The sequence below is a fragment of the Mandrillus leucophaeus genome, unplaced genomic scaffold (assembly GCF_000951045.1).
Source record: "Mandrillus leucophaeus isolate KB7577 unplaced genomic scaffold, Mleu.le_1.0 Scaffold1025, whole genome shotgun sequence".
Lineage (NCBI taxonomy): Eukaryota > Metazoa > Chordata > Mammalia > Primates > Cercopithecidae > Mandrillus > Mandrillus leucophaeus.
The window spans coordinates 395,906-405,298 of NW_012098377.1; positions in this window are offsets into that span (position 1 = coordinate 395,906).

The window sequence follows — 9,393 nt, forward strand, 5'->3', positions numbered from 1 at the left end:
CCAATGCAATCCCTCCCCCCTCCCCCCTCCCCATGATAGGCCCCGGTGTGTAATGTTCCCCTTCCTGAGTCCAAGTGATCTCATTCTGAACAGACATTTCTTAAAAGAAGAGTTACAAATGGCCAACAGGTATATGAAAAAATGCTCAACATCACTAATCATCAGAGAAACACAAAATAAAACCACAATGAGATACACCTCACACCTGTTAGAATAGCTATTGCTAAGATAAATGAAAACAAGTGTTGGTGAAGTTATGGAGAAAAGAGAATCCTTGTACACTGTTGGTGGGAATGTAAATTAGTATAACTGTTTGGCAAAATAGCATGGAGGTTCCTCAAATAACTAAAAATAGAATTACCTTATGATCTGGCAATCCCTCTTCTATGTATATATCCAAAGGAACTGAAATCAGTATGTCAAAGAATATCTACACACCCATATTTATTGCAGCATTATTTACAATAACTGAGATACATAATAACCTAAGAGTTCAACAGATTAATATGTAAAGAAAATGTGGTGTATAAACACAATGAAATACTACATAGCCATTTAAAAAAATGAGATTCTGTCATTTTCAACAATCAAGGATGGAACTGGAGAACATTATATTAAGTAAAATAAACCAGGCACACTGATCTCACTTATATGTGGAATCTAAAAAAGTTAATCTCAGAGAAACAGTAGAAAGGTGATTAGGAGAGGCTGTTGGTTGGAGGGGGATAGCATGGGAAAAGGAAGATATTGATCAAAGGGTACAAAGCTTCAGTTGGACTGGAGGCATAAGTTTTTGTGATCTATTTTACTACATAGTGACCACAGTTAATAATTGTATGATATATTTCAAAATTACTAAAATATTTTTTAGCACTCTCACTACAAAAAAAGATAAACTGGTGAGATGGCAATGTTAATTAGCTTGTTTGACTCTTTCTATAACATATGCGTAGATCAAGACATCACATCACACCCCCAAGAATATACACAATTATTGTCAATTATAAATTTTTAAAAAACATAAAAGTGACAGAGTTGGAGAGTTGTGATTATAACTAAGATATTCAGGACATCTAACCAGTAACGGCAAATATTGAGCAAAGATTTCCATTCAATGAAGGAAGGAATTGAATCCTGTGGGCATCTGTGGGCACAGCAAATGCCTAGTGCATGCCAGGAGCAGCAAGGTGGCCATTGTGACTAGAGTGCACTGAATTAGGACAAAAAGTGTGAAAGGAGCACTGTGAGGTAACAGAACCCAATCACATAAGGAATTTACCTTTACTCTGAGTGAGATGAAGGCCACCAGAGTGCTAGGAGCAGAGAAGTGACACTTCAACAGAGACACACACAGTCTACTGTGTTATGAAAGTATAAGACAATGGAAGAAGAGGCCAATGGGGAGTAGCTGCAATAAAGTGGAAAAGAGAGAAACCAGGTACCATGGTAGTAGCGGTAGAAGTGATCAGACTCTTCTTAGATGTTTGAAAGTAGGGCTAAAGATAGGATAAATGGGATGAGGGAAAGAGAGGGGACAAGATGTCTCTGGGATATGAGGACCAAGCTAGCAGAAGGATGATGTTGCCATTGGCTGAGATGGAGAGGTCTGTTGGAGGAGGTGATCTACAAGCGAAGATCAAGATTTCAGTTAGTTGAGCACGTAAATAAATGCAGGTAACGGGTGACAGGTGTACAGTAGGCAAAATCCTAAAATGACTCCTCATGATGCACTCCCTTGTATAATCCCCTCCCCTCACACATGGATGGAACCTTTAAGTTACTTTTAACCAGTAGAATATGACAAAAGTGATAGGATATCACTCCCTTGATTATGTGATGTCCTAGGGCAAAGGTTAAGGAATTCTCTGTTGTAATTAAGTTACAACTAAAGGGAGTGATGATATGGTTTGGATATTTGACCTCTCCAAATCTCATGTTAAAATATAATCCCCAGCGTTGGAGGAGGTACGACCTGGTTGGAGGTGGTTGGATTATGGGGGGTAAATTTCTCGTGAATGTCTTAGTGCTGTTCTTGTGACAGTGAGTGAGTTCTCACGAGATCTGGTTGTTTAAAAGTGCGTGGCAGCTGGGCACGGTGGCTCATGCCTGTAATCCCAGCACTTTGGGAGGCCGAGGCAGGTGGATCATGAGGTCAGGAGATCGAGACCATCCTGGTTAACATGGTGAAACCCCATCTCTGCTAAAAATACAAAAAATTAGCCAGGTGTGGTGGTGGGCGCCTGTAGTCCCAGCTACTCGGGAGGCTGAGACAGGAGAAGGGCATGAACCCGGGAGGCGGAGCTTGCAGTGAGCCGAGATCGCGCCACTGCACTCCAGCCTGGGCAATGAGCAAGGCTCCATCTCCAAAAAAAAAAAAAAGTGACACACATGCTCCCACTTCACCTCCCACCATAAGAAAAAGCTCCCCTGAGGCTGTCACCAGAAGCTAAGTAGATGCCGGTGCCATGCTTGTACAGCCTGCAGAACCAAGAGCCAATTAAACCTCTTTTCTTTATAAATTACCCAGTCTCAGGTATTCCTTTATATCAATGCAAGAATGGTCTAATAGTGGGAGATAAAGGGAGACTATCTTGGATGAGCATGACCTAATCAGGTGAGACCTTCAAAGACGGTCTGTCAGAGGAAACCACAGAGATGTTCACCTGTTGGCCTTGACAAAGCGAAGTTCTATGTTATGGAGAGCACTGGATTCTGTCAACAGCCAGTGAGCTTAAAAGAGAATCTTGAGCCTCAGGTGAGATCCACAGCCCCAACCCAACTGCTCGATTGCAGCCTTGTGAGATCCTGAGCAGAGCACCCAGTGAAGCCATACTCTGACCTCTGACCCATGGAAATGGTGGAACAATAAATATTTGTTGTTTTAAGCCTCTAAGTGCGTGGTAGTTTGTTATGCAGCAGTAGAAAAACTAATACTACGACAGGCAACTAGATATGTGAGTCTGGAATTAAGAGGTTCTCATGAAGATATGAATTTGGATACCATCAGTATGGAACCCATTTGTGCTGGTGATTGTCCTTTTGCCACCACCACCACCAATTATCTTGCACTTTTCTCTGCTTCCCAGGAGGCTGTCTTCCACAGACTACACACATGGGCTTCCTTGGTTCTGCAATGGGAGGCACCAGCAGATCAGAAAGCAGGAGAGAGTGGTCAAAATATTTCTCCTGCTCTCACCAGTCTCTCAGCAATGCTGTCTGAGTGGAGATCCATCCTCCAGCTGCCCACTCTCCTACTGCATGGAGTTGGAGTTGACCTTAGTAACAGAAGGGAAGGCAGAGTACATGGTTAATGATGCTGGTACGTAATAGAAGTGGAGTTTTGAGGAATTTCTCTTCTCATTGTTGCTATTGAAATAGTCATCAGTAATGGTCATCAACTGACAGAATAATGAAGGTGTCAGAGGTTTAAGGAAAACGATATCCATGGAGTAGTCACCTAGGACAACAAGACATGAGTGGACTAGGGAAGTGTACATAATTACCGGGCAGCATTAAGGATTTACTTGGTCTGTTGATCATTTTTATAGTGATATTATTCAGCAAAATTCCTCCTCCAGCCATGTTCAGCTGTGAGAGTACAGATGCAAGATAAGTACAGAGTTAATGAGGGTTGAAGCTTATCCAGATATAACAGACACTGTTGGTGACATGTCCAAAGCCACTATGATTTATTAATTTGGTACCATCTGTCCATTTATCAGCTGGTGCAGGTGCCACTGCTAATAGCTCATACCTACAACTTTCTCCAGAGAATTGTCCTTAGGTGAGTGGAGCCACCTCACCCTTTGTGAGATGCCTGACCTAGGGGAAAGTTACAAAGACCTTCTTTCTTGCCTCAAGATGAGACGAATTCCACATCCCAGTTTATACTCAAAATCAAGAGAGACTTGACTTTACCTGAAACCATTTCTGTGCTTAGCTCTGCCTCTTCCCTCTTCCACTTCCCTCACCCTCTTACAGGTTTCTCCTGAGAACAGTCCATTAATTATCACTTGCACAATACACATTTCAGGCTCTGCTCTTCAGAACAGCCCAGGGAAATCAACCATTACCAAGGTGATGAGGAATGAACAGTGAGGGTGGTGTCAGTATGGCTGAGGAGCTGAGTGGCAGCTGTCCTCTGAAGGCTGGACTGACAGTAGGAGATGCTGGGATCTCTGGTTTCATGGGGATAATAGGATTCTGTAGTTGAAGGGGCCAAACAGCAGCATTAATCAGAAGAACGTAGTTACCACAATGGGCAGCAAAGTCGGCGTATCAGCCAGTGGCTCCTCACTGGGAAGAATCTACAGAGATAGATAATAGAGCACAGTATTGCTAGAGGCAAAGATTTGCAGGCATTGAAAATATCACAAGCTGGGCATGGTGGCTTACACCTTTTAGAGGCTGAGGCAGGAGGATTGCTTGAGGCTAGGGGTTTGACACTAGCCTCGACAACAAACGGGAATCCCATCAGAAGAAAGAAAGAGGAAGGAAGGTAGGAAGGCAGGAAGGAAGGAAAAGAAACCAGCCTGTCAGGATAAAACTGTCAACAGGTTAGCTACAGAGGGGACTGTACCTCAACACAATAAAGGTTATATATGACAAACCCATTGCTAACATCATTCTCAATGCTTAAAAAGTTGACAGTTTTCCTCTAAGATCTGGGATAAGACAAAGATGCGCACTTTCACCACTTCTTTTCAACACAGTACTGGAAGTCTCAGCCAGAGAAATCCGGCAAGAGAAAAAAAACAAGACATCCTAACAGGAAAGGAAAGAGTAGAATTGTCTGTATTTGCTGACATGATCTTATATATAGAAAATCTAAAGGCTCCACCAAAAAAACTGTTAGAACTGACAAATTCAGTAAAGTTGGAGGCTACAAAAGTAACATACAATGATCGGTAGCGTTTCTATGTACTAATAACAAACTATCTGAAAAGGAAATTAAGAAAACAATGCCATTTACAATAATAAAATAATTCAAATGCTTAGGTATAGATTTAACCAAGGAGGTAAAATACCTGTATACTGAAAACTATAAAACACTGATGAGATAAATTGAAAGTCAGGTGCCGTGGTAAGCACCTGTAGTCCCAGCTACTTGGGAAGCCGAAGCAGGAGGATCACTTGAAGCCAGGAGTTCAAGTCCAGTGTAGGCAACATAGTAAGATTCCTGTTCCTAAAAAATAAAAATTCTAGACTACACAAATAAATGAAAAGATATCTCATATTGATGGGTGTGAAAAATTAAGATTGCAAATATGTCCACAGTATCCAAGGTGATCTAAGGGTTCAATGCAATCCTTATCAAAAATCCAATGTCTTTTTCCTTTTTTTTTTTTTTTTTGAGATAGAATCTCACTCTGTTGCCCAGGCTGCAGTGCAATGGCACAATCTCAGCTCACTGCAACCTCCACCTCCTGGGTTCCAGCGATTTTCCTGCCTCAGCCTCCCAAGTAGCTGGGATTACAGGGACACACCACCATGCCTGACTAATTTTTGTATGTTTTGGTAGAGACGGGGTTTCACCATACTGGCCAGGCTGGTCTCAAACTCCTGACCTCGTGATCTGCCCACCTCAGCCTCCCAAAGTGCTGGGATTATAGGAGTGAGCCACTGTGCCCAGACCCAGTGTCATTTTTTACAAAATAGAAAAAAACCCTTAAGTTTGTATGGAACCACAAAAGACCCCAAATAGCCAAAACAATCCTGAGCAAAAAGAAAAAAGGCTGGGCCAGGCGCAGTGGCTCATGCCTGTAATCCCAGCACTTTGGGAGGCCAAGGCAGGCAGGCAGATATGAGGTCAGGAGTTCGAAACCAGCCTGGCCAACATGGTAAAACCCTATCTCTATTAAAAATACAAAAATTAGCTGGATGTGGGGGCGCATGCCTGTAGTCCCTGCTACTCAGGAGGCTGAGGCAGGATAATCACTTGAACTTGGGAGGCAAAGGTTGCAGGGAGGCAAAGGTTGAAGTGAGCCAAGATCGCGCCACTGCACTCCAGCCTGGGTGACAGAGTGAGACTCCATCTCAAAAAAATAATTAAAAAAAGAACAAGGCTGGAGGCATCACACTCTGATTTCAAAACATGTAAAGCAATGCAATCAAAACAGCATGGTACTGGCATACAAACAGACACACTGACCAGTAGGACAGGCTAGAAAACCTAGAAATAACCCTCGCATTTACAGGCAACTGATTTTTGACAAACATGCCAAGAATACACAATGAGGAAAGAACATCTCTTCAATAAATGGTATTAGAAAAACTGCATAACCATACACAGAGGAAAGAAATTAGACCTTCGTCTTACACCATACACAAAAATCAACTCAAAATGGACAAAAGACTTAACTATAAAGCTGAAACTGAAAAACTGCTAGAAGAAAACGTGGGGGAAAGCTTCATGACAATTTTCTGGGCAAGAATTTCTTGGATAGGATCCCAAAAGCATAGGAAACAAAAAGAAAAATAGGCTAATGAGATGGCATCAAAGTAAAAAACTTCTGCATAGCAAAGGAAACAATTAACAAAATGAAGAGACAACCCATAGAATGGGAGAAATATTTGCAAACCATACATCTGATAAGAGGTAATTTATAAAATATGTAAGGAACTCAAACAACTCAAGAGCAAGAAAACAAATAACCCAATTTTTAAATGGGCAAAGGGCCTGAACAGATATTTCTCAAAAAAAAGACATAAGCGACCAATAGGTACATGAAAAAAGGTCAGTATCACTAATCATTAGGCAAATGCAAATTAAAACCACAATGAACTATCCCCCATTCCTATTAGAATGGCTTTTATCAAAGAGATAAGATATCAAGTGTTCGGATTCAGAGAAAAAAATGGAACTCTTACATACTGTTGATGGGAATGTAAATTAGTACAGCTGTTTTGAAAAACAGTATGGAGTTTTCTCCAAGTATTACAAATCAAAATACCTCATGACTCAGTAATCTCCTTTCTGGGTATATATTAATAAAAAACTGAAATTACACCTTGGGATGAAGAGGCGGCCAGATCACCTGAGGTCAGGAGCTCGAGACCAGCCTGGCCAATATGACAAAACCCTGTCTCTACTGAAAATACAAAAAAATTAGCCTGGCGTGGTGGTGGGTGCCTGTAAGCCCAGCTACCCAGGATGCTGAGGGAAAAGAATCACTTGAACCTGGGAGTCGGAGTTGCAGTGAGTTGAGATCACTCCACTGCACTCCAGGCTGGGTGACAGAGCAGGACTCCATCTCAAAAAAAACTGAAATCAGTATGTTGAAAGGGGTATCTCCACTCTCATATTCATTGCAGCATTATTCACAATGGCTAAAATATGAGAACAATCTAAGTTTCCATAAACAGATAGAGAAATATGGTGTACATACTCAATGGACTACTATGCAGGCTTTAAAATGAGGGAAATATTGTCATTTGCAACAACATGGATTAATCTGGAAGACATTGTGCTAAGTGAAAAAGCCAGGCACAGAAAGACAAATACCTCACGATTTCCTTATAAGTGAAATGTAAAAATGTGAACTCATAGAAGTAGACAGTAGAATAATGGTTACCAGAGGTTGAGGGAGAGGGGAGGGAGAAAATGAAGAGTTGCTGATGAAAGAGTACCAAGACCCAGATTTAGATAAGAGGAAAGGATTTTGAGATCTATTGAACAGAAAGCTGACTATAATCAATAATAATGTATTATATAATATATTTCATACTAAATATATTTCAAATGTCTCATCTTAAAAATGATAGGTAAGAAAGGTGATATGTTAATTAGCTTAATTAATGCCACACTGTATACATATATTAAAACTTCACATTTTTACATCATAAATGTCTACAATTATGATTTGTCAATCTAACAGTATTAATAATTTAAACTTTTTAAATGTCAGGTCTATCTAATTCTGAAGCCCAGGTTTTTTCCACCGTACCATTTCTGTATTTAATAAAATGTTTGTTTTCAAATCATTAAATCACTGGATGTGTTCCTGATTCTTCCCCTTCTCTATCCTCCTTTCCCCATTCCCTTACAGGCTTCCCCTGAGAGTACTCCTTAATAAATCACAGGCACATGAATCCCCACCTCAGATTCTGCTTCTGGAGAATGTGGCCTGAAATTACAAAAGTGATCTCAATTTCAATATGGGCACGAAGTTTAAGTGAAGCTTAAACTGAAGTAATGATCATTTGAAAGTTATCTTCTGGACCAGGGATTACCCGGTCCTCCCTGTGACTGAAATCACATGGCACAGTTTTTAAAATGCCATTTCCCAGCTCCTGTCCTAGATCTCCTTAACCAAAATTCCAGAAGTCTGACTTAGGAGTCTCTTCTTTAAGTTGTAATATTTCTGATGATGGAGGTTTTGGAACCCATTGGTTTAGACAACTCAGTTGTATTGCATGGTTTAGATATACCTGTATATGAATCTCTATGTGAACTTGTGGGAGGGATATGCAAAATGAAATTTTGAGGTCCCTGCCAATATTACAAGTCTATGGTTCAGTTAACAATTCATCACAAATCAATCTCTTAATTGAAAAAGTGATTTTGATTTTAAACCAAGCATAGCATGATTATTTATTACAAGTGTAATTTAATGTGACTTTCTGAAATTCTGACATGAAAATTTTTGAATATGGTACTTGTTTAATTGATTACATTTTATAAAATAGTAACAATTCTTTTTATTACTAAGTTAAACATGTTACTATATTAGTGGAATAGACTAGGTTACACTCTTGCCAACAGTTGGAGTAGACCGTTACACTGTTGCAACAAATGATACCAAAATCTGTGATTTAACACAGTGGAGGTTAACTCCTGTTCATACAAAGTTTACAGCATGTCTGGACAACTCCCCAGGGCAGCTGTCCTCCACATCCACCACTCAGCAGTGCAGGCAGCTTCCATTCTGAGGCACCTCCATCTTGACAGGAGGCTTAAAGTTCATTGTGGGGAAAAAAAATTCACACTGGAAATTAAATGCTGCAGCTCTGAGGCAACCTGGATCATCTCCATTGATCACATGGGTCACTGCCCATTAACCAGAATTAGTCATATTATCCTACAATAACTGCAAGCCAAAGAAGGGTAATTCTGCTGTATGTTCAGAATAAGAAGACTGCATACTGGGGACATTAGCAATGTCAACAGTTATTAAATAAAATGTGGAAGATTCATGAAAGTCAAAAAATCAATTTTATCTGTGTGTGTGCATGTGTGTGCATGCACATGTATACATACACACATATACACACACACATGCCCCCACTGCTGTTGGTTTCGGGTTTATTTTCTTTTTATTTATTTATTTATTTTTTATTATTATTATACTTTAAGTTCTAGGGTACATGTGCATAACGTGCAGGTTTGTTACA